A 25,402-nucleotide genomic window follows, 5' to 3' on the forward strand; every position below is an offset into this window, starting at 1 on the left:
TGTTCTCTGAGTCTTATTGGCTCTCAGTGCCTAGCCCCTTGTCTTGGTTTCTCTGGGTTGGGATCTAATCTCACTCCTGCTGTCACCATCACTCGAGTAGGATTCTGACCAGTAAAATTCTGCCTGGTAACTAGAGTCCTTCCGCCAACAGAGCGAACTCTGATGCCCACTGCCTGCCCACAGGACTGTTCATTTTGTGCAGCCCCTGGGCTCCTGCCATCCACAGGAGCAACATCATTACTTCTCCCTGCTTGAACCTCCTGCTGCCTCCTGACCTGGACTGCCCACTGCAGCAGTTTCACCCAGAGGGCCTCTCTAACTGCCAAATTACTTATTTTTGCACCCAGTTCTGTTTTTATTGGTAATAATAATAGTTGCAGATTTGTCAAGGTCTTACTTTAACCCAGGTGGTGTGGTGAGCCTCCTTCAGTTCCTTGTAAAGATCCTGTCTTACAGCTAAGGAGTCAGAGCACTTAAGTAACTTGCCCCAAATCACAGAGCTCATCCATTTACTTGAGGTTTGAACCCAGGTAGGTCCTTTTGTTCTAGAACCACAGCTCTTCACTGTATTCCCTGCCTCGAGATGTCCTTCCTGTGTCTTCCCCAGTGGTTGATTTTTCAGGACCTGGTCCCTTTTGTTGTCCTTGTGTTTTTGTAGGTAACTGTCATACTTTGCACAGTCGCTGGGGAATAAGAAGATGCCTCATCATTTAAATCAGGGTGAATAAAAGAAGGGTGGTCTCAGAGAGAGAGGGGTTGAGTCAGGAGGAGAACAGTGAGAAAGGGATGATGGCATACTCTATTTTAAACGTTGCATTTCAGCTGACCCCTGCAAACACAGTAAAAGCTACTTTCAACAAGCGTCTCACCAGAAATGTGATAGGATTCTTAGGAAGGATTTGGCAAATGTAATGTTTAGCAGATTTGCAACAATTGCTATAAGCTCAAATGGAAGATAGTTTCTGGCAAGGCACTGGGCCCTCCCAGGGAGAGTGGATTATTTTACTTGGAGTGCAATGGCAAGGAAGGTATTAAAGAAAGCTACCTTCCTTCCAATATAAAAACAAAGATGATTGAGGCCTGCTCTGTTGTATTTCATGGACCTCAGCATGCTGGTAGAAAGCCATCCACGCAGGGTAGGTTCACAGAACACATACATTCAGGTTCACAGAAAGTTTAAGGTCAACCTGGGCACTCAGCGATCTTTTTCTGTATATTTGAGTGGCCCACCTGTTGGGCTTTTGAAATTTGGAATAATAAAAGAATAAAAAAGAAAGAGGCCCTGTAGTTTTTGCATGCATTTTCAGGGACTTCAGCTCAGAGCCCTTTAGCATGAAGAATGCTGTCTTGGGCAAGCATCCAGAAAACATCTCTTAGGGGGAGCCTTCTGTTTTTGTTTTGGAACAAATCTGCAATTAATCAAAGCATTATTTACAGTTATAATAAGTTGGAAACAACCTAGAAGTCCAACAAATAAGAAACAGATTATTTATAGTATACAAACTTGACAATATATTATACAATATTAAAAATAACTATGCTGCCAATATAACCACATTAAGAAATGTTTATGTTATGTAGAAAATGGATTCCATGTTTTGTTATGTAATAAGCAAATGGACATGAGAGCACCTTCAAAAGGGCAGGAGGATTATGAATAGCCAGGCAAGTTATTTCCTCTGTTGTTTTTGTTATAACAGTTCTTTTATAAATAACAGAAAATGTAATCAAAATTTGCATAACCAAGAAGCCCTCATCACATACATATGCTCCAGTCTCTCTCCCATCATAAAAAGCCACCAACTTTTTGTTTTACTGCAAATATCAGGTTACTTTTTTTCCTTCTTTCAACAGCAAGCTTCTTCAAAGAAGTTTCCTTTACCTTCCAGCTTTGTGTTTTTTCCCCTATCTGTTGAAATCTGCCTGCGCCAAATCACTTCTTTGAAAATGTTCACATCAAGGTAAGCAAAGTTCACCTTGTTGCTAAAAGCAGTTTTCAGTCATCTCACCATTTGATATTTGGTCATGCCTTCCTGAACCTTGCAATTCCCAGCTTTTCAGATCTCTATTTCTTTCCACTTCTTTTCAGGTTCCTGGTACTCCACCCACGTCTTAATTTTTCTGTTCTTCCAGCTTCATTACCAATTCCCCTTTCTCCATTTCTATACACTGTTTCTGTTGAACCTTTTCACAGTCAGTATATATTGTCTATGTTCTGGTGAATCCCAAATCTAGCCTTCATCTCCAGAGCTCATGAATAAGTTATCTATTGTGGCATAACAAATTACTCCAAAACTTAATGGTTTAAACCACACACACTTATTATCTTTCAATTACTGTAGGCCAGGAATCTGAGCACAATTTCACTGGATTGTTTGCTGCGTGACCTCTCAAAGTATGAATGCATCAAGGTAGCCACCCATGATCTGCAGTCTCATCTGAAGGCTCAACTGGGGAAGGTCACTCACAGATTACAGGCAGTATTCAGTTCCTTGCAGGTTCTTGGACTGAAGTTTCCTGCTCACTGTTGGCCAGAGGCCACCCTCAGTGCCTTAGCATATGGGCCCCTCCAATGTGACAGCTCGCTTCATCTAAGTGTGCAAGCTGTGAACGCAATAGACAGAGTGTACTAGTAAGATAGAATTCACAGTCTTTATAACCTAATCCTGGAAGAGATATATCCTCAATGATCCCATATTCTATTGGTCAGAAGCAAATTAGTCAAGGAGAGAGTATTACAGAAAGACTATCAGAAGATGGGATCATTGGAGCCATCCTAAAGATGCCTATCACCTCAGCCAGTGTGGCTCAGTGATTGAGTGTCAACTATGAACCAGGAGGTAATAGTTCGATTCCCAGTCAGGGTACATACCTGGGTTGCATGTTCGATCCCCAGTGTGGGCTGTGCAGGAGGCAGCCAATCAATTATTCTCTCTCATCATCATCATCCTTCTCTCTCTCTCTCTCTCTCTCTCTCTCTCTCTCTTTCCTTCTCTGAAACCAATAAAAATGTATTTTTTTAAAAAGATGCCTATGATAACTCTAAACAGCTATCTCACCTCCAACTTATACATAGATGTACAACCCATTAGCAAGTGCAAAATGCACTAATTTGAATACATCATCTTTTTCCCATCCCCAAAGCATGCTCATTTTCATACTTTTAGTTAATGGCATCAACATACACCCAGTTTCTGAAATCAGAAATGTAGATGTTATCATTGATTTATTTTTCCTTCTCAGCCACAACATTCAATTAGTCATGACCTCCTGCCAATCTGATTTCCAGATATCTATGAAATCTGTCATTCTGCACATGCCTGTCTTAAGCTATCGTGATCTGTAACTTGTGTGACTGCTATAGCCTCCCAACATACCTTTCCACTTCCAGCCTTGCCCTCTCCCAATCCTCACCAGAGCAGTAGTGACATATGTCACACCCCTGCTTAAAGTCTGTAATGACTCCCCATAGTTCAGGAATATTTCAAGATGGACAGGCTAGTAATATGGAAATTCACATTCCATAAACCTGCGATTTTCATAATGCAGGCTACAAAAATTTTAACTCTGCATAATCTTCTTGATTGGGAGGGATACATGGAAGTTGAATGGCAGACATTATGAGGGGGATATCTTTCTATTTGAATAATAACCAAACTCATTGATAGGAGGTAAGTGATTTAGTCTGGTGTCTCAAACATAGGGCATATAAAGTTAAAGCAGTTGTATTCGTTTGTAGTAATGGCTGTGAATTGTTCTTTTTTAAAAAAATAATTTTTTATTGATATCAGAGAGGGAGAGAGAGATAGAAACATCAATGATAAGAGAATTGTTTGGCTGCCTCCTGCATGCTTCCCACTGGGGATGGAGCCCACAACCTGGGCATGTGCCCTAACTGGGAATCGGACTGTGCTGTCCCAGTTCATAGTTGGATGCTCAATTCCTGAATTACACTGGGTGTCAATTGTTCTTTATAATGTTATCTTTTTGAAAGCATGAATCCCTTGAAGATATTTCAGTTCTAGCATATAACTTTCCAGGCATTTTCATTTATTAACAGTTTCATACCGGTTCTAAGAAACTCAGACCTATTGATTCTGACATTTTAATCTCAGCGTCTCAGTCAGCCCACAGGATGACAATGTAAGAACAGGAAACTGCTCCTGTGCAGGGCCCACACCTATCAGAACAGGGCTCTATTTCCTTCCAAGACCATGGTTCTAGATGCTTAGAATTTAGACATGTGGTCTGCTTGTAACAGACCTCCTCCTTTTTCTTATCTGCCCGGAGGGTGGGGATGATGAAGAGTGAAAATGGCATTTCCTAGACAGTTGTAACATGATTGGTTGTCAAATATTTCTCTGGCTGTTGTCCCCCGAAGGTGTTGATGCCAGTTCTGAAATGTTTGTCTGGGAGCTGTCTGAGCAGAAACAGACCTGAATGTGCCAACGATAAGCTGGAGGCTACACACCTGTGCTTCTTTCAATCGGTGCTGTCCCTGCCTTCAAGATGTAAGTTACTGGATTCCCTAAAATACATCTCATCCTTAAATTCAGTTTAACTGGATCCATTTCCCAGGCCTGGAAAACAGATGATACTTGTTATCCCAACAGCCCCATAAAAAATGAGATTTGAAAAATGCTGTTTTCAAAGGGACACATAAGAAACAACTATAAATCCCCTAAGACTTGGTTTGGCAGAAGTATTTTTCCATTCAGAACTGAGTAGTGTTTTTGGAGCTTGCTGTTATACTTTATAGCTGGCGGCTGAATTATCCTGGTCTCTGCCGAAAACTCTGGCCTCAAAAGCGTATCTTCAAATACCCTGTGTTAAAAAAAGGATTTAAAACTTGTAATGACTATTTATATGTCAAAAATAAGACATTATATTAGCCGGATTATGAGACACTATGCCTGTGTAAATGGCCATAATAATAGACAAAATAACTACCTATGAATGGTAATGTATTGTTTATATTGTTCTTCATAATAACCTGAGGTAGGTAGGACAAATTTTAATAGCCCATTTTACAGGTAAAAAAACTGAGGTTCAGTGAGCTCAAAAGCCTGGCTCAGGGTATTTGGAAAAAAACATTACTTGATCCCACAGCTTAAACGTAAGCCGGTTCTTTTTCCATTTTGCCACATCCTTTTCAAAGTTTATTGTATGTAATGTAATGTTGTGTTAATAATTCTCTCTTTAACTGTACCTGACAGAAAATTATACACTACTGTTGGCCAATAATGACTTGGAGAATTATTTATGCCTTCCTTAGCATTAGTACTTTAACACTAATTTTGAAGGTAATCATCCTAGCTGTGCTGATCTATTATTATAAAACAGGTGTGGGCTTGGTTGTCTACCAACATGCCCATAAGTGAATGTATCCCAGTGCCATAAATTAGGATCACCCATGTTCTTTGTCTCTAGAACATTTATTTTACCTAGGACTCCTGCCTCTATAAACTCACCATCCTCTACTTCATGCCCTCATATCATTTAATGCTTTGAGAACTCCAAAGCCTTTGTTATGAGACCAGGACCTAGCCTGTCTCCTCTGTATTAAAAACCAGTACCTTTCCCTCCCTATCTTTCAATTTGATGATAATTCTTGCTTATTTCAATCCTGTCATATTACTCCCGATCCTTTGTTCTTTCTTTTTTTAAAAAAAAATTACTTTATTGATTTTTTACAGAGAGGAAGGGAGAGGGAGAGAGAGTCAGAAACATCAATGAGAGAGAAACATCAATCAGCTGCCTCCTGCACACTCCCTACTGGGGATGTGCCCGCAACCAAGGCACATGCCCTTGACCAGAATCAAACCTGGGACCCTTGAGTCCACAGGCTGACACTCTATCCACTGAGCCAAACCAGTCAGGGCTGTTCTTTCTTTGTGGAGAAAGGAGATTAGAACTTGCCGAGAAGAGAGTCAAGTGGAATAGGAATAGTGTGAGAACACTCTATTTGTGAAGCAGTGTAGGACCCCACAGGTGGGTTGGTATGGAATAAAGGGAAACAGCAGTCCAGTACATGGATTCCAATGACACGTGGTGATGTGATCGAGGCAGTATTGATATTTAAGGGGACATGTTCTACAGTTGGTGGAACGTGGCAGCAGGAGCCCACTGGGTTCAAATGGTGGCATAACATGGGTGTGAAGCTTGGAAAGAGACCCCCAGGTAGGTGGTGCCTGGATGAAGTAGGTAGGTATAGTGTCAGGACCCAACAATATAATAGGGAAGCATGGCATTTGGATATAGGAAAGTGGGCAGGGCTTTGGTGTGTGTGTGTGTGTGTGTGTGTGTGTGTGTGTGTGTGTGTGCGCGCGCGCGCGTAGGGGGGGCGGGGGCCTGGAGTACAATCCAGGAGAGTATTCAAGGTTCTGGGGAGGAAGGAAGGCTGTAGTGTCGGGCTGGGGATACATTGGATTTTAACAGTACTGAGTAGACCCACCTGCCAGTGAGAGTGGGGTCAGTGGGGAGGAAGATTTTACAAAGGGAAATAATCCAATCAGATCTTTACTTTGATTATATTTTTATCTGTTTTTAAAAAAAGTTTGAGAGGAAGGGAAGACTGCACACAGTGAGATTAGAAGGCTGCTGATAACTTCAAAGCATTGTCTGTCTCACCTTTATCCTTGTGAGACTTATTTTTCCAAATATCTGTAGATGGACTGACTACCCTTACCAAATCTTTCAACACTCGCTATCTTTCTGTGTCATGCTTCTCTAATGAGATTGTAAACTTTGATGACTTTGGTGAGTTCAATTGTTTCATAGTATTAGGTTCACAATAAACAATCAGAAAAATACCTGGGTGCTATTCAGTGAAAAATAGAAAGCGTGGCAAATAAAGCATAGTGTGAGCATAGAAATGGAGGTATAGGGTGTTTTACAGGGTATAGATGCATCAACATCGAAAGGTGGATGGATTTCTATAACCGGGTATTATCAGGTGGGCACCTTTTGGAATCACAAGTGACACCAATTTACGTGTAGTGTTGGAAAACTAGGGGGTGGGGCAAAAGTAGGTTTAAAGTTCTTTGTATGGAAAATACCACAGTAATAAATAATAATATAAAAATAAACTCTGTGTTTCATGGGCTCACAACTGTAAACCTACTTTCCCCCCACTCTGTATATTATTTTATAACTTCACTAGAGGCCCGGTGCACGAAATTCGTGCACTGGGGGTGGGGGTTGGGGGGGTGTGCCCCTCAGCCCAATCTGCACCCTCTTCAATCTGGGACCCCTCAGGGGATGTCCAACTTCCAGCAGTCGGACATCCCTCTCACAATCCGGAACCGCTGGCTCCTAACCACTCACCTGCCTGCCTGCGTGATTGTCCCTAACCCCACTGCCTGCCTGCCTGCTCGCCCCTACCTTGATCTCCTGCCAGCCTGATTGCCCCTACCTTGTCCTCCCCTATCAGCCTGATCACCCCAAACTGCCTGTGCCTTGGCCCCCAGTCTGGCCTCCCTCTGGAGGCACCACCCCCATAACCCCAATGCTGCTGCCACTGCAGCTGGTTATGGCTGCCTGAGCCTTGGCCTTTGTAGCCACTGCGGCTTTGTCTGGAAAGATGTCCGGAAGACAACCACTCTAATTAGCATATTATCCTTTTATTAGTATAGATTTGGGGACCATTAAAACCACGCAGAACTTGAAGAAAACACATGGCCCTGGTCAGTTTGGCTTAATGGAGAGAGCATCGGCCTGTGGACTGAAGAGTCCAGGTTTGATTCTGATCAGGGGCACACATGCCTGGGTTTTGGGCTCAATCCCCAGTAGGGGGCCTGTGGGCGGCAGCTGATCAGTGATTCTTTTTTTTTTTTAATATATTTTATTGATTTTTCACAGAGAGGAAGGGAGAGGGATAGAGAGCTAGAAACATCGATGAGAGAGAAACATCGACCAGCTGCTTCCTGCACACCCCTCACCAGGATATGTGCCAGCAACCAATGTACATGCCCTTAACCGGAATCGAACCTGGGACCTTCCAGTCCGCAGACCGACGCTCTATCCACTGAGCCAAACCGGTTTCGGCTGATCAGTGATTCTTATCATTGATGTTTCTATCTCTCTCTCCCTCTCCCTTTCTGACATTTTAAAAATATATATTTTTTAAAGAAAACACATGAGCTTCACTTTGGGCTTTGTCATCTTACAATATCCTTTGTGCAGTGTTTTAACTTCCCTCAACTTTCCTTTACCCACCTTTAAAGTGCAATCTATTTTGGGGAAGATGATCAGGAAAGTGATTCCAATGGGTAGAAGTTTTTTTTGGAGGGGATGGGTCATGAAGATATTTAAAAATTGAGCATGGTGATGGTTGTACCACTCTGAATTTACTTTAAAAAACCAGTTCATTGTACACTTTAGGTGACATGTACAGTATATGGATATTTCTCAACAAAGCTGTTCTTTTATTTCTTTTTAAATAAAGACCAGTCTTATAATCAATTGCAGATGTTTACAGAGGCCCCTCAAGATTTGCTCACCATGTCCCAAATCACGGCTGTGATTCCCAGTTGCCTCCAGTCCTGGTGGATCTGGATGGTGTGGTTTGCAAAGGAGAAGGTGGCAAGAGGCTTATGGAATTTCGGCAACCCCATTCCCCCGGTCTCCTCATAGGGCACCAGGGCCATTCCCACTGTGCCAGCTCTGCTCCCTTTAACCTGTTGGGCAAAAGAATCCTGCGTGCTCTGGCCAGAAAGTGCATTCTTTCTTAGGTGGCCCGGATGCTTTTTTTAAGGTCGTTTTATGGATTCAAAAGAATAAACAGAGATGTGGAAAGCTTTTGTCAAAATCCTTTTACATGGTTCTTCCAGTGTCATGGGAAATGAGATGTGGCTCTGAATTCATCCCAAAGTGTGTCTTTGGGCAAAAGCACCCAGAACGGCACAACTCCTGCAGAATGCCCCACACACTTTGCTGTCAGGACTCAGGGGGGCTTGAGGGTGAGCGAGGCAGCGGTGCCAGCACAGGACCTGGGAGAAGGTAGCGCTTTCTACACTGCCCAGGCCACGTGGACTACAGCAGTACCCGCCCAGGTGGGCAGGGTGTTTCTGCTGTTTTGTTTTGGTCTGGCCTCCACCCCATCAGCCACAGACCTGTGCCTGCACTGAGACTGAATGCTTTGATGGCCCTACTTTTTGGTGGACAGTGGATGCACTCCCAGAGACTGGCAGTTAGACTCTGGTGGCTTCTGAGTCCCTTGTGGGGAGAGTCCGGCCCTAGGTCAAGAACAGACTCAGGCGTCCTCGGCCAGGAGGCCTCCTTGGGCTAGGGGCCGCCACAGTTTGAAGGCTGGCCATGACCCCAATCCTGGCAGGGGTCTCCTCTGGGGTGCTGGCAGGCCTGGGCTAGGGCTGCGGGAGGTTTAGAGGCTGGTCACGCCCCCGATCCTGGTGGGGATCTCCTCTGGGGGGCTGGCAGGCCTGGGTTAGGGTCACTGGCGGTTTGGAGGCCGGTCACGCCCCCGATCCTGGTGGGGGTCTTCTCTGGGGTGCTGGCAGGCCTAGGCTAATGGCCACCCTGGTTTAGAGACTGGTCACGCCCCCGATCCTGGTGGGGGTCTCCTCTGGGGTGCTGGCAGGCCTGGGCTCTGGCGCCGCAAAGGGAGAGGTTCCTGAACCTGCTTCCCATACACCTAGGCTAGGATACATCTTGTAGGAGGCGGCTTTAATGCCCGGGGTCGGTGACCAGGTCCTCCGGAGCCTCGCTTTCTGGGCTGCAGTCCCAGGTCTCCCAGTGCCCCAGCCTCGGATGCGCCCATGCAGTTGCCCCCACCACCAGCCACCTCAGCGCAGGCTACAGCAGCTGAAGCCAGCCTCTTGGAAGCCAGGCCACCACACCCACCACCTCTAGTAGCTCTCTGCTGCTTGCTCTCTGTGCCCTGTCCACTGGGGTGGGGGAGTGCTCCCAGCCCAGAGGCCCTCCCTCCCTCCGCAGCCTGGCTTGGGAAGCTGGCCTCATGCTGGGGCTACTATGCCAGCATGCCCACTCGGCTACTATGGGTGCGACTCGGGCCCCACGGAGGCCAACCTGGAGAACGTGGACCCCAGCTCTGCATCCGGCTGCTGCAGATGGCCTCGGTGGTCAACTACCACCTGCTCCTTCCACTGGCCCCATTGATCCCTCTCAGCACCAGCCATTTAGGCGAGGGTGGCGATTGCCCAGGGACATCACCCCTGGAGCGGCTGGCTGGGCCCGGCCACGCCCCCCCGGGTCTGGATGGGTCCCGGTACCCCAGGGAGGCTGCTGGACGTGCCCGGCCACGCCCCCCCAGGTCGCGATGGGTCCCGGGAGGGACCCCGGGGAGGCTGCTGGCCGTGCCCGGCCACGCCCCCCCGGGTCGCGATGGGTCCCGGGAGGGACCCCGGGGAGGCTGCTGGCCGTGCCCGGCCACGCCCCCCCGGGTCGCGATGGGTCCCGGGAGGGACCCCGGGGAGGCTGCTGGCCGTGCCCGGCCACACCCCCCCGGTTGCCATTGAACCTGGGACCCCCGGGAGGCTGCTGGCCGTGCCCGGCCACGCCCCCCCGGGTCGCGATGGGTCCCAGAACACTGCGGAGGCTGCTGGCCGTGCCCGGCCACGCCCCCCCGGGTCGCGATGGGTCCCGGGACCCCAGGGAGGCTGCTGGCCGTGCCCGGCCACGCCCCCCGGGTCGCCATTGAACCTGGGACCCCCGGGAGGCTGCTGGCCGAGCCGGCCACGCCCCCCCGGGTCGCGATGGGTCCCGGGACCACCGGGAGGCTGCTGGCCGTGCCCGGCCACACCCCCCGGGTCGCGATGGGTCCCGGGAGGGACCCCGGGGAGGCTGCTGGCCGTGCCCGGCCACGCCCCCCCGGGTCGCCATTGAACCTGGGACCCCTGGGAGGCTGCTGGCCGTGCCCGGCCACGCCCCCCCGGGTCGCGATGGGTCCCAGGACACTACGGAGGCTGCTGGCCGTGCCCGGCCACGCCCACCCGCGTCGGGATGGGTCCCGGGACCCCCGGGAGGCTGCTGGCCGTGCCCGGCCACGCCCCCCCCGGGTCGCGATGGGTCCCAGGACACTGCGGAGGCTGCTGGCTGTGTATACCATGCCCCTCTAGGGTTGCCATCACTCACCAGGACTCCCGGAACTAAGAGGATTTGGCGCCGCCATCTTGGTTTTCTCAATGGCCAGTTAGGCCACCCGGAGTCCCGCCCCCAGCCTCTGGCAGGCCCAATCATGGGCATAGCGGAGGTGCGGTCAATTTGCATGTTTCTCTATTATAATGTAGGATTATTCAACTTGATTGTGTTTCATGTGTTATTTATAAACAGAATATATAGTTGGGTCATTTTTAGAATCCATCCTGATCTGTTAGTGTGTTGAATCCATTTGCACTTAAAATAGTTATTGAGATGGGTGGATTTCTGTCTACCATGTCAGTGCTTAATTCCTATTTGTCTCATTCACTCTGTCTCCCCTGTTCCTTTTTTCTTGCCTGATTTAGTTGCTCTGAGATTATTTTTGCTTTAGTTATATCCTATGCACTCAGTCTTCAACTCCCCAGAGGCAGAGTGATGCTTCCTTATAATTAGTATGAGGCCTGGAGCACTGGAGGGTATCTCGCTGTCCTCCTGCAGGCTATTAGGTAGGTAGGCCCTATAGGTAGGCCCTGCGCACCTATTTCTTGAGAAGAGTGATCTCCTGCAGCGCTTCTGCCCTCCTCCGATGAGTGCCAGCTCCTAGCTCTCAGTGCCTGGGATGCGGAAGGCTTCATTACCTTTCTTCACCATCAGACTAAGGCTATGAACACTTGCACCGTAGAGTCTCTTTTATTTCCTCTTTTCTGTCCCCAGTCTCCTTTGTGAGCTCTCAGTGAAGGCCAGGAAAAGAATTGGGTGGGTAATGTGATCTTTGTGCCTCAGTGTTTAACAGTTAATAAAGCCTTGCCAGTGTGGCTCAGTGGTTGATAATTGGCCCATGAAATAGGAGGTCATGATTCCATTCCAGATCCAGGCAGAAAAAAAAAATTAATGAAAATTTCATCTATTTTCTTCTTACCCACATACAGCTTCCTCCTCTGCTCTGCCAAAGGTAAGCCCTCTCATCAGAGGCTGTCACCTTTTGCATCTCAGTTCATTAGGTCACCTGTGCTCTTAGATATTTCATAGACTAAAAACATTTTATGGTTTTGTATATTATCCAGCTTCTTCTCATTATTAGAGGGGAAGTGACATTCTCCTTTCACTTTCTGCATCCTAAGAAAATGTACAACTCAGATGACACATTTTCCATACTTAACATAACAATTGGCACATCATTGGTGCTAAATAAGATATTTGTTAGTTGAATAATAGAAATAGTCTCATCTAATAATTGTAAGTTGTTTAATTTCACCTGTGCTCAAACTTAGATGTTGTTTTGGAAAAAAAAAACACACACTAAAAGATAAATATGTAAACTCTAAACAGTATAATAAATTCTAAAAATCACTTCATTAACCGTGGCCAGCTAGCTCAGTTAGTGTTGTTCTGATACACCAAGATTGTGGGTTTGATCCCCAGTCAGAGCACATACAAGAAACAACCAATGAATGCATAAATAAGTAGAACAACAAAGTGATCTCTCTCTCTCTCTCTCTCTCTCTCTCTCTCTCTCTCTCTCTCTCTCTCTCTTTCTCTCTCTCTCTGTCAAATCAATAAATAACACTCCATCATGTCATGTATTTAGATATGTAGAGGAAGAGGGAAAAGGGAATTCTTCTGCTCTTCTGAATATCTATATATATAAAAGCCAAGCGACTGGAACGATGGAACGACCGGAACAACCAGTTGCTATGACACGCACTGTGGTGGCCAACCAGCCCGATTGGGGCCCCGATGGGTCCCTTCAACCTCCCGTGGCCTCTCGCCCAGTCCCCGATTGGCCCCCCTCCCTGATTGGGGACAGGACTGGCAGCCGACCTCCCATGTTCCCTCCTCCCCACTGGCTCAGCCCCCTTCAGCCCCCATTGGGTGGGTGGCCGGACCCCACCCTAGCAGGAATTCATGCACTAGGCCTCTAGTTAGTACTAGTACATGAGGGCAAAGAAGGAGTGAACCTTCTGCAAGGCAGGTCTTTGTGGTAATAAAAGACACTCTGGCATCAGTTAATCTATATATGACTATGAAATCTAATAACTAGCAAAAATCCTAGTATCTCCACAGTTCCTTTGTCATGGGTAATAAATCTCTCTGCCTTTTCCAGAGAGATCCCTACCTATGCATAAACACAAAGACCCTTTCTTAGTCCTGCTTTATTTCTGGGTCTTGGTAGAAATTTGTGGGGGATGACTGCTATGTAAACCTCATATAGATCTTTGATAACTGCACAGACATTCCTAAGTGTGAAGGAGAGGTCATCCAGCGGTTATATAATGGGTTAGTATCCCGTACAATAACATCTGGAAGTGTAGTCAGGGGAAGTGACCACATCACTCTGCAGTGTATCCAGGCCAACAGCCTCCCCTCTGAAAAGCAGGCTGGTTGCCAGGGAGGGAGAAGATGGACTTCTTTCTTCTTGTGACCAGAACAGCAAGACCTTCGTGTCCTGCAAAAGCAAAGACAGACTAAAATATCATGAAACAGACCCGGATACTAGAAATAAAAAAAGCTATTTCTTGTTGCCCTGAATCTATTACTTATTTATAGAGGTGGGCCCTGAGCAGAATTTGAAGGAACCTAGGACATAAAAATAAACTATTAAAAAATACAAGGAACTAAAGGGAATTCTGAGTTATAATGAAAGGGAACAAAAGAATATCCATGCTGTCAGGAACTGAATTTGTTTAAATCTATCAAAGGAAAATTAATCACTAATATATGCAGCCATATGTGTATATGTCTTCATATATACATTTGTACATACACATATATGTATATACGTACGTTTGAGAGAGAGAGAGAGAGAGAGAGAGAGAAATTGAGTATGAAAACCAATTGCTCAGAGAAATCTGAAGTTTTTCTCATGAACTTGTAAATGGAAACTGGAGCTGTGCCTGGAATGAAGATGAAACATTTTGACTGGATTAGGCTTTCCTCCAGTGCAATTGTTAGGGTGGGAATTTGCAGCACGGAGGTGCTTGCTCTGGGTGCCTGTGCCTCAGAGATATTTCAGCTCAGGCCTCATGTGTCCCTCTGGAGGTCCCTCTCAGTCTGATCCTGGGTTTGCCAAACACCTGACTCATCTCTTCAGGAACCTGAGTCTGTTTTATCCCAAGGCGAGACTCGCTGTCAGTAACTCAAGAACCTTAAGTCCTACCGTGAGCTAGATTTTTGCCTCACAGGAGAAAAGAGGGAAAACTATATTTTCTGAAAAACCAGTAATCTTGGTGTGTACCCTTTAAAATCACCAAATGGATTCAGGGCTGTGAAATGTTTATCCAGGTTATTTTGAGTTGCATATATTTTCAATTTCTTTGCACACAATTATTTTTATTTTTAATGTTACTAGCAATACTGTGAACTAATATTTATATCATGAAAGTATTCTCTATTTTATCATCTGAGTGATCTTTAAACAAACCAAATCTGTGTCAAATTATTTCTAAAACTGCATTGGTTAAACCCTTTGATTGCCTCTGTCTTTGGGTTAAAATTCAAACTGAGAGTTACTGTAACACAGAGGTTAAGGTCACAAGCCCTCGAGTCAGACTTGCAAGCTTCAATTCCAGGTTCTAATACTTTCTCATCTGCTATTTTAGTTTCCTCAGCTGGCAAAGGGGGATAATGAGATCCTCCTCCTCATACAGTTGTCAAGAATATGAAAAGTGATAATTTACCACTTTAGCTGGTTTGGCTCAGTGGATAGAGCGTCAGCCCACAGACTGAAGGGTCCTGGTTTGATTCTGGTTAAGGGCACATATCTGGGTTGCAGGCCCCTTCCCTTCAATGGAGAAATATCTTTGGGTGAGAATTAACAACAACAACAAAAGATGATAATTTACCATAAGCCTTAAATTCAGAAGTTGCCTAGCACACAGCAAGTGTTTGATTACTGCTAACTGATATTTCCATTAAGCCAGAATCAAGGCCCTTTGTGATGCAAATTTACTCCACCTTTCATTTGCCTTGTGTTGGGAACTTGGCTAGATTTTTCCATACATGATTTTGTCCAATATTTAACATCAACCCTATTGGCTAGGTATTACCCGTGTTTTCAGGCATATCAAGTAGTTACTTCATCATCGTCACCATCATCAGTATTATCATAATCACATTTATCTTCATTATGTATTGTGTCATTCTAGTTTATAGAGAAAGTAATCCCTGCATATAGACCAGGGGTGGGGAACCTTATTCTGCCAAGGGTAATTTGGATATTTATAATATCATTCCCAGGCTATACAAAATTATCAACTGGAAAATTGACCTGCTATATTTGGTCAAACATTTCCCAGGCCTTATAAGGCCCCAGGGCCTGACCTTCCCCACCTCTGATATAGATGAATAACTTAAATGGCGGACATCAACCTGGGAAGAGAGAGAGACTTGTTAATAGGAGCAGAGATAAGAAACAGGCCATTTAAGTTTCAGGTGTGGGTTTCTATGTTACAAGATCTGTATATTGCACCAAGTGCCCACCACCCAAAGTCAAATCTTCTCCTGTCACCCCAATTAATTTAATAAATATATATTTTTTAAATGAAAGAAACAAGCCATTCAGTTTTCTACTTATAGCTGCAATATCTTCTTGAGACACAGTAGCACTGGAATTTTTCTGAATTTGCCCTCTTTCATTATAATGCAACTAGAGGCCCGGTGCACAAAAATCGTGCCCTGTGGGGGAGGTCCCTTAGCCCAGCCTGCACCCTCTTGCAGTTCGGGATCCCTCACTCCTTACCGCCCACCTGCTACCTGCTCCTTACCACCTGGCTGGCTGCTCCTTAGTGTTGGCTTCTGGCTGAGTGGCACTCGCCCTGTGGGAGCACACTGACCACCAGGGGGCAGCTCCTGCATTGAGCATTTGCCCCCTGGTGGTCAGTGCACATCATAGCCACTAGTCGTTTGGCCATTCAATCGATTTGCATATCACGCTTTTATTATATAGGATAACTTTTTTTAAAAAATATGTTTTTTAAATTGATTTTTAGAGATAGAAGAAGGGAGAGAGATAGAGAGATATAAACATCAATGAGAGAGAGAGAGAAATATTATCGATTGGCTGCCTCCTGCATGACCCCCAAAACCCAGGCATGTACCCTGACTGGGAATTGAACCAGCAACCTCTTGGTTCAAGGGTTGATGCGCAACCACTGAACAACACCAGCCAGGCTAGGATACCTTTTTTTGGCTCAAGCTACTTTTTCCTTGTAAGCTAAAAAAATCCTAATTGCTACTATATGAGAGAATACAGAGAATTAAAGTCTCAGATGGGCCCAGCCAGTATTGCTCAATGGTTTAGCACTAACCTATGAACCGGAAGGTCTCTATTCAGTTCCCAGTTGGGGCACATGCCTGGGCTGTGGGCTTGATTTCCAGTGGGGGGCGTGCAGGAAGTATTGTTGATGTTTCTGTCTCTCTCTCCCTCTCCCTTCCTCTCTAAAATCAATAAAAACATATTTTTAAAAGGTCTCAGATGGTATGATGGATGGTATTTGAACAAAGAATTGGTTTGTTGTATGTATACTAAGCCATTTGCTATATTTAATTTTTATGTGTTAAAGTAAAAGTACAGTAGGTCCTTGGGTTACATTGGAGATCTGTTCCTACAGCGTGACGTAATGTGATTTTCATCGCAAGTCGGAACCCACCTACATAAGCACCTCCGTCACTCACATGGAGCACAACACAGCAGTAATGAAGTGAAACAGTAAAAAAAAAAAACACAAAAATTAAAAGAAAGATAACAATTCCTGACCTTTACTTGTGGTAAATATGGTAAATAATAAAAAAAATAAAGCACATATGTACATATGTCGAAATGAGGGAACTTTTTTTATTTTATAAATAAATGGGAGATGGCGACATAACCACGAAATGACATATGTCGAGTCTGACGTAACCCGAGGATTCTCTGTAAATAGAATACATTACATTAAGAAAATATGCATAAGTCAACCCCCATATCTTAACAATTTCTATCTATCTATCTGCAGTCATACCTTAGTTTATTGTGCTTCACAGGTGTTGCCTTTCTGACAAATTGAATGCAAGACCGTCCACCTGCAAAATTATTAAGACTCACAAAATTATTAAGACTCACCTGCAAAATTATTAAGACTCACAAAATTATTAAGACTCACCTGCAAAATTATTAAGACTCACTTCATTGCTGCGGTCTGGAACCAAACCCATAACAACTCTAAGGTATGCTGGTATTTGTCTATCCCTTTATCTGAACATATGAATATAAGTAATTCTGGATTGATATTTTCTAATATTACTAATCATTTTTGGGTGATGCGACACTTATTTTACTTTCTTCTTTGTAATTTTTATATTTGCACAGGATTTTTAATAGTGTAAAGATATTAAAAATAGTCACTTATTTAAAAAAGGAAGAAGGAAGAAAGGAGAGAGGGAGGCAAGGAAGAAAGGAAGGAATAGAAAAGAAGGAAAGAAAAGGAAGTTTATAAAGATAGAATTCTGGGTCAGAAGTCACAGTTCTTCACACAAGTGACCTGATCAGATCAATCTGTCATAGCTTTGACTATTTCATTATCTGCCCTGAGACACTTGAGAAATTTGCTATTTTTTATTTATTGACTTATGTGTGACAAGAAAGTGTCAAAATTTAGAATAATTTTGTTTTTTCAATACTGCTTCCTACTGTAAGATTATGGAAGACACATTTAGAACAATTAAGGTTCCAAAATTAAAAGTGGAAATTTAACCCTTGGCATATTAAAAGATGAGTGTCAGATAAAAAGTTATCTTCCCCCCCCCCACACACACACACACACAGAACTAAATTTGCATACCTGTAGACAATGACAGCTCTGTTACAATTGTTAGAAATAAGGCGAGCCCCCCAAGTCAGGGGTTCTGGTAGAATACAAAACACTCGGGAGCCAGGCAGCAAGGCAAACATATTTACTTCTACGTAGAAGGGTGCATACACATGGTCTGGAAGCGCGTGCACACCGAGCAGACTGTCTGCTTGGCTTTATAATCCCTGATGCACGTGACCTGTCCTTTGCTCTTGATTGGAGCTCAGGCGCACAGTCTTTCGTGATTGGCTAATTCAAAGGGCGGCCCCCAGGGGAGCTGCAAGCCATGCGGCCAACATGGCGGCTGCCAAGTAACGTGGTCCAAAATGGCGGCTGTCTAAACTGTTCTTTGACAGAAAAGATGACTTGTTTATTCTCACACAATGTACTAGACTCGCCCCTTTGGGCTTTGATTTGAAGGAGCATCTTGATTTCAGAAATATTAAAATATAGAGAGGAAATAAAGTGCATCTTGAATCAAGACACTGTAATGTTTATTGTTTTTAGCAGAATGTAGGGCTAAACCATGAACTAGGGATGGCCATATAGATTGAAGTCTACCTTTTATCTAGGGTTCTAATTGCCAATACTTCCTATGCATTCCCAGTATCTATAATTTATTGATCATTTAAATTATTCATAGTAAATTAAATGTTATATATATATCATCAAAGAATAAGAACCCTACAAGATGTGTCATGAAAGAACTATTTACCAATTCATAAATATTTTCTTTTCTATGTTAATTACTTAAAAATTGGCAATTTATATGAACCATATTTGAAAAAATTCCCTTAGTTAAAGAGCGTGTAATCAAATAAATTGAACCAGCAAACTCTTGAAATCAAGCAAGTTGAAGTCCTCCCTAAATATCATGCTTTCGTTTCTATTGATACAGCAACTATGACTTAAAGAATAATTTTCTAAATTCATGGCAACGTCAGGACTGCAAGCCACACTTCCTGTCTTCTGCCTAAGGCCCTCTCCACTTTACCATCCTATTACAATGCATCTTATTCCTTGACCTGTAACAGATAAATAAACTTCTACAGTAAAAAACTCAGCCTGTTATTGAGCAAACAATTATATAGTTGGTCAAAATGAGCTTATCATCCACAGGGTAATAGATGAGTGGTCCATTCTGCCAGTAGGGCCCAGGGTCCCTGTCCCAGTCCCTGGCTTATCTCTGAACCTATTCAACACTTAGAGCTTACTGGCCAGACCTACTCCTAAGTATATGTGTGGACTGGGAAATAGAATAGATTAACTGATTTAATTAACATGACAACAAAAGCATTGCATGTATTATCAGAAATATATATATATTATTTTGGCCTAAAAGTTTCCTTCTGGGAGCCCAGGAGGGATTATTGTGGAATGTTCTGCATTCTAAAGGCTATGTTTGTTTTCAGTACATTTTAAGTGGAATATTTTTCACCCTTCTGAGTAGGGCAGACAAAGGCTTTAATTAAACAAACGTCACATGGGAACCCTTGCCCCAAAAGCCTTTATTGGCCCTAATTAGCAGATGCAGCTGTAGACTCTCTCAATATTAGATGGTCTGTTTATTGTGTCCATTTATATCCTACTCATCAGGGAGCATGTGCAAGGCACCCCAGAATTATCAGCCTTAATTAAAACGTGCTCAATTGCTAGAGAAGACATCCCATGCAAAAATGGGTCAGGAAAAAGAGGAAGATTGGAGGAGGAGGAGGAGGAGGAGGAGGAGGAGGAGGGGGAGGGGGAGGGGGAGGGGGAGGAGGAAGAGGAGGAGGAGGAGTCTCCTGGAACTATAGGAGGAGGAGGAGGAGGAGGAGGAGTCGTCTCTTGGAACTATTACCAAGGCTTCTCTGGGAAAATGAAAGGAGGATATTGATGATTTGATTGCCTGTAATCACCTGAGAGAAGCACATACATCTCGGGGCCAGGCTGACTGTACAGACAGGGAAACCACTGAGGCAGAATGTTTCCCTCCTCTGTCCAGGCAGAGCTCCTGGGGGACCACCAGGGCTCCCCTAGGTTTCATTCTAAGCAGACTGGGGAGGAGGAAAGGCACGTTCATCTAGGCATGTGCCTTGAATTAATCATTTAAGGAATTATATAACGCTAGATCTGAAAGGCCCTAGAAGGTTATTTTACTAGTAAGTATCTCAGATACAATATTTAACAAAAGTGCTATTACTTCTTCAATTTTTTTTGCTGTCCTTTTGTGTCTTTTGCATCTTCCTGATAAAATACCTGAGGCTGAAAAATATGAAGCCCTTTCCAAATGTCATACATAGAGTCAGTCCCTGGTAGAATCAGCATCTAAACTTCTGTCTGTTCCCTTTCTGTACACTATCGGGCTTCTCCTGTATTCGTTATAAGAATTTAATATTGTGGCCAATGACTTGTTAATGTGGATAAATGAGCTGGAGCCTTGAAAACTGACACACTTGAGATTAAGCCCTTCTCATTTTCTTAGCTTCTCTAAGCCTCAGTTTCTTCATGCTTCAGAGTAGGAGGATAAATACTTCTTGAAAACTGGATCATGGGAGATAAACTTTGTGAAAAGATTTTGGCTTTTGGAAAACACTTGATAAATGCTATTTCACATCTTGTTTTTACGTATAGTCCACCGTGACCTTATTTGGAAGACACTTTGCGATGGAGAGTTCTTCAGGTCTCTTTGGAGAGTCCTTGGGCTTGCTAACACAGAGGCCCTTGCCAGGGTAAGATGTACTGTCATACACCCTTAGTGCTCTACAGAAATATAAGCTCCTTTATTTGTTCTCCTTCCCAAGGAAACAATTGCTTGGGGTGTGTCTTCAGTATAAAAATTGTAAAATGTGAAAGAAACAGTGACCAGACAATAATGGGAAAGCTGTAACAGTTTAGAATAGCGTGTTTGAAATGTTCCAGTGAAGCCTCCCACCCCCTCCTTAAAGGCATAGCAGAATGAACTTGTGTCTCTCTGTGGTTTGAATGCTCCAACATAAATTGAAATGCTCCTTTACATCTATAAAGGATATAGTTTTAGCTTTAAAATAGTCAATTTTGTAATCCTTAGTATATATATTTTCTTAATTGAAAGTCATTAAATTAAGTCTACTCCCCTCCCCCTGACCTTTGAAGTCATTCAATCCCACCTATGCTCCAGAAGGTGTTGTTTATTTTGGGGTCCCTCATGCCTCCCTGTGACATCCCTAAGAACTCCTGGGGAATTCTGGCATTCCAGCCTAAGAATTATATCTCTGGAAAGTACTTTAACAAAGATAGAAGTGAGGTGAATCATGATTTTTGCTGTCTGAAAATTATTTCTGAAGTGATTGTCATGAAAATAAATTCCTTTTTGGCTTTAGACCTGCCATTCTGATAGTGGTCCTTAGGAGGGCAATTATTTCTAAATGAGGACAACAGAGAGGCAAGAGAAAAATAATTTAGGTTCTACGCCAACTATGCATTTTCCTATAAATGTCACTGTCTATATGTTAGAATATTAAATATTAAAAAAAACCTCAGTTAAGTTACTATTCAAATAAAAGCAAGATTTAATGAGACATCACGACACAAAGTAGCCTGGGGTCTCCCAGTTTTGTAGCCTATTCCATTTTCAGGGTTACTTTTATTTATTTTGTTTTGTTTTGTTTTTTAAATGATAATCTGTCTTTTTAAAAAATATATTTCCATTGGTTTCAGAGAGGAAGGGAGAGGGAAAGAGATAGAAACATCAATGATGAGAGAGAACCACCGATCAGCTGCCTCCTGCACGCTCCCCGACCCCCACTGGGGATCGAGCCCGCAACCCGGGCATGTGCCCTTGACTGGAATTGAACCCGGAACCCTTCAGTCCGCAGGCCGATGCTCTCTCCACTGAGCCAAACCAGCCAGGGCTTCAGGGTTACTTTTAATGTGGATCCTGTGGTACGTTGCTCAGAGATCCTGAAGCTGGCAGGCTCCCAGTTTCCCCAGGTGCACTGAGTATTGCCTGATTACAGCTCCCAGATTAGGCTTGCCTCCCTTGCCACCATCCAAAACATCCCTGAAGGCTGTCCCAGCTCCAGAGCTCCCAGACAAATTGGTTCTGTTATTATTGCATCACAAGTCAAATTCTCTTCTTATGCAATCCAGCTTTCCACATGCCTTTGCAGATGCTGTACCTGCAAAAAAAAAAACAAACAACAAACAAAACAAAACAAAAACACACACAACACACACACACACACACAACACACACACACACCAACAAACTGTTTTCCCTAAGAGCTGTTTATTGGGGAACCCAGCCTCTGACAGCTTCTCACACTACCAAGTTAATGCCTTCATTTCTGCCTTCACAGTGTTTTCCCAAGTTTCATTAGAACCATATCTGAATTTAAATGTGAAAATCAAGTAACAACTACGTGAATCTGAGACATCATTGGTACATGCATCGGTATCTGTAGCCAGCAAAGTGCTGTTTCTAATTCAATTAGTTTCAGTGAGAGCATCTATTATGCTTCAGGCACATAGCTGCTTGAATTTACATATTTAATCTTATTTGCTTCTCACAACAACCATGTGGTATAAACATCATACATGGTTAGGAAATAAAGAAACTGAGATTTATTCACTTGGTTAAAGTAATAATGTTAGCACACTGTGGAAACAGAACTTGAACCCGGGTCCTCTTTCACTAATTTTGGTAGTTGCGAATGTTTGTGCTGTTCACAAATATTTCCAACTCTCTGTCTTCTGAGCACACAGCAGAAGTGCACCTCCCTCCCCACTAATGCTAAGCATGGACTGGCTTTGGTTAATGAAATGGGAGAAAAGCTGGTAACTTTTCGCTTCACTTCCCTCCCCTGCCACAGGGAGCAGTGATGTGCCAGATTGTAGTGGCTTTGCCAGCTTGTGTCCCTAAATGAAGACAACATGGAACAGAACCCCTAGCACAACCCAAGACAGGCATGAGGGTAAGTGAAAATGAAGCTGAATTGTTTCAAGTTATTGTTCTTCAGGGTTTGTTTGTTATCACCTCATACTCTAACATGATTGATAAATAAATTATGACTAAAGAGTAGGGTTTTTTTCTTTTATTATTATTATTATTATTATTTTTAATTTATTTATTGATTAAGGTGTTACATATGTGTCCTTATTCTCCCATTAATCCCCCATCCCCCCACTCATGCCCTCACCCCCCTGTTATTATTTTTTTAAAGACTCCATTTTTAAACTTCTTTAAAATTGATTTGAGAGAGAGAGGAAAGGAGAGGGAGAAACATCAATGTGAGAGTGAAACATTGATTGGCTGCCTCCTGCACGCCCCTACTGGGGTTCAAGCCTTCAACCCAGACATCAGGTTGTTTTTTTAACTAAGATATATTAATAGAGAATTGCGATTTTTTGCTAGAACTAAAATATCCTTAACACTAGAATTTATTTTATAATGCAACATAATTGAAAGGAGTTTGGTTTTACAACCATGTAGATATAAATGAATTTGAATCTGTGATTTAACATACTTGTTTAATGACCTTAGGTTTTAATTTCTTTCTCAGCCCCCATTTACTCATCTGTAAAATAAAGAGAGTAATAACTGTGCTATAGCATTGATGTGATGGTTTGATAAAATAAGGCCTGCAAAGCTTTTAGCAAATTGCCTAACACAGAGATGATACCAAATAAGTGTTTTGTAGAAAGTGGTCCTCTAACCCTCTGGATCTGAAAGTCATTAAAAAATACAGATTTCTGAGACCCATACTAGACCTGCTGATTTGAATCTCAGGATGTGATTTAACAAACTCCTTTAACCATTCTTCACTGAGATTTGAAAGTGACTGTACTAAACAAATGTTAAGTATTTCTGTCATATATATATGGTTCAGGCATCCAGAAAGCCTTCAGTGAGATTCTTGAAATGATCTTAGAACTATCAATGGAAGCATCACCCACTGTACAGTAGATGCGTCAGAATGAGCTCAACAGAGGATATGGGGAATGCAATGCACACTCCAAAGCATTAACATCTAAAAGGAAAACCTCTGTGAAATCTTTGCACCTCTAAGTATCACATGAACAGTACAGTTTGACTATGGTGATCTTAGCTGTTGAGAATTGGGGTGGAGGATAGGTATCTGGGACTTGAAGACCAGCTGAAATCAGAGGCCTGTGAAATGGGGGTGATGGCCAGATAAGGCAAGGATACATCGATTAGAAACTCCAAGGAGTAAACAGTTACAACTCCTGAAATGTTCTGGTGGGATGCTAGGCCAGAACTTTTTATTTTTGCTGTGTTTAGCAACAGAGAAGCCTTTGATGATGCCTGCTGACGCTTTTTAGGAATGAAGAGTAACCTTGGGGCTTTGTGTCCCCTCTCAACCCCCTTGTCACCAAGTCAGCTTTTTCTACTTCTCTCTTCCTGAATTTGTGTTTACGTATGCCTATGAACTTGTAGGCCCAAAAAGGAAAGTTTCCTTAGCCTGTTTGCCTCAGTGGATAGAGCATCAGACCGTGGACTGAAGGGTCCTGGGTTCGATTCTAGACAAGGGTGCATACATCTGTTGCAGGCTCGAGTTCCAGTCCTGGTTGGGGCTCGTGTGGGAGGCAACCAGCTGATGTGTCTCTTTCACATCCATGTTTCTTTTTCTCTGTCTCTCCCCCTCCCTTCCACTCTCTGTAAAAATCAATGGAAAAATATCCTCAAGTAAGGATTAACAATAAAATAAAAAGGAAAGTTGAAAATAACCAAGAGAGAAGAAGCTGACTCCATTTCCAGTGAAGCAATTAGGCTTTCTCATTCAAAAACAGGAAAGTAAAGAGCACTTTTGACTTTCAGTTTTGTGACTTGGGGGAGGGGAGAAGGAACCCATACCCACTAGGATCTCGAAGTAAAGGGCAGGGGGAGTGCAGGTCAGAGCTGGGCCCTATGGCCTAAGACCATTGTGTGAAGAAGTACTGGGACTCGGGTTAACTGTGAGGGCCTGAAGTCCCCTAAGAGCCACCCTTCTGGTCAGAGAGCTGGACAAGGACACTCCACTACAGCTTAGAGCTGAAGAGGTAGGGGGGCCACTGCTCCTTCCAGGCATCACACAGCCTCAAGGAGCAAGGGCAGCAGAGACACACACCCAGTGATCTTGCTTCCTCCTGCTCAAGATTGTGATGCTCAGTAGACCCATTTCAGGTCTGTATAAGTCCCACCTCCCTCCTGCCCTGCCAGGAGTACTTGCAACATAAGAGGGAAGAGAGAAAGGAACTCCTCCAAATAACTGATAATGAGTGGGCCGGGGAGTCTTGAGTGAATCCTATATAATAAAAGCCTAATATGCTAAATGTCCAGTAAACTGGTCGGCCATTCAACCAATAAAGTGTGATAGGCTAATGATTTATGCTAAGGCCGCTCAACTGCTTATGCTAAGGCCGATCAACTGCTCACTATGATGTGCACTGACCATCAGGGGGCAGATGATCCAACTGGTAGGTTAGCTTGTTGCTTG

General features: G+C 43.8%; 1 long non-coding RNA gene across 1 annotated transcript in view; it reads left to right on the plus strand.

The window, feature by feature from the left end:
- The first annotated feature begins 1,859 nt into the window (after positions 1-1,859).
- The window catches only part of LOC114227110 (uncharacterized), a 67,105-nt gene continuing 43,562 nt past the window's right edge, over positions 1,860-25,402 (plus strand). The window contains exons 1-5 of the long non-coding RNA XR_003613190.2: positions 1,860-1,961; positions 4,382-4,511; positions 17,140-17,322; positions 20,559-20,656; positions 22,778-22,879. This is a non-coding gene — a long non-coding RNA (uncharacterized LOC114227110). The remainder of the gene's footprint in view (positions 1,962-4,381; positions 4,512-17,139; positions 17,323-20,558; positions 20,657-22,777; positions 22,880-25,402) is intronic.

The sequence above is a fragment of the Eptesicus fuscus genome, chromosome 13, assembly GCF_027574615.1.
Source record: "Eptesicus fuscus isolate TK198812 chromosome 13, DD_ASM_mEF_20220401, whole genome shotgun sequence".
In the NCBI taxonomy this organism is placed as follows: Eukaryota; Metazoa; Chordata; class Mammalia; order Chiroptera; family Vespertilionidae; genus Eptesicus; species Eptesicus fuscus.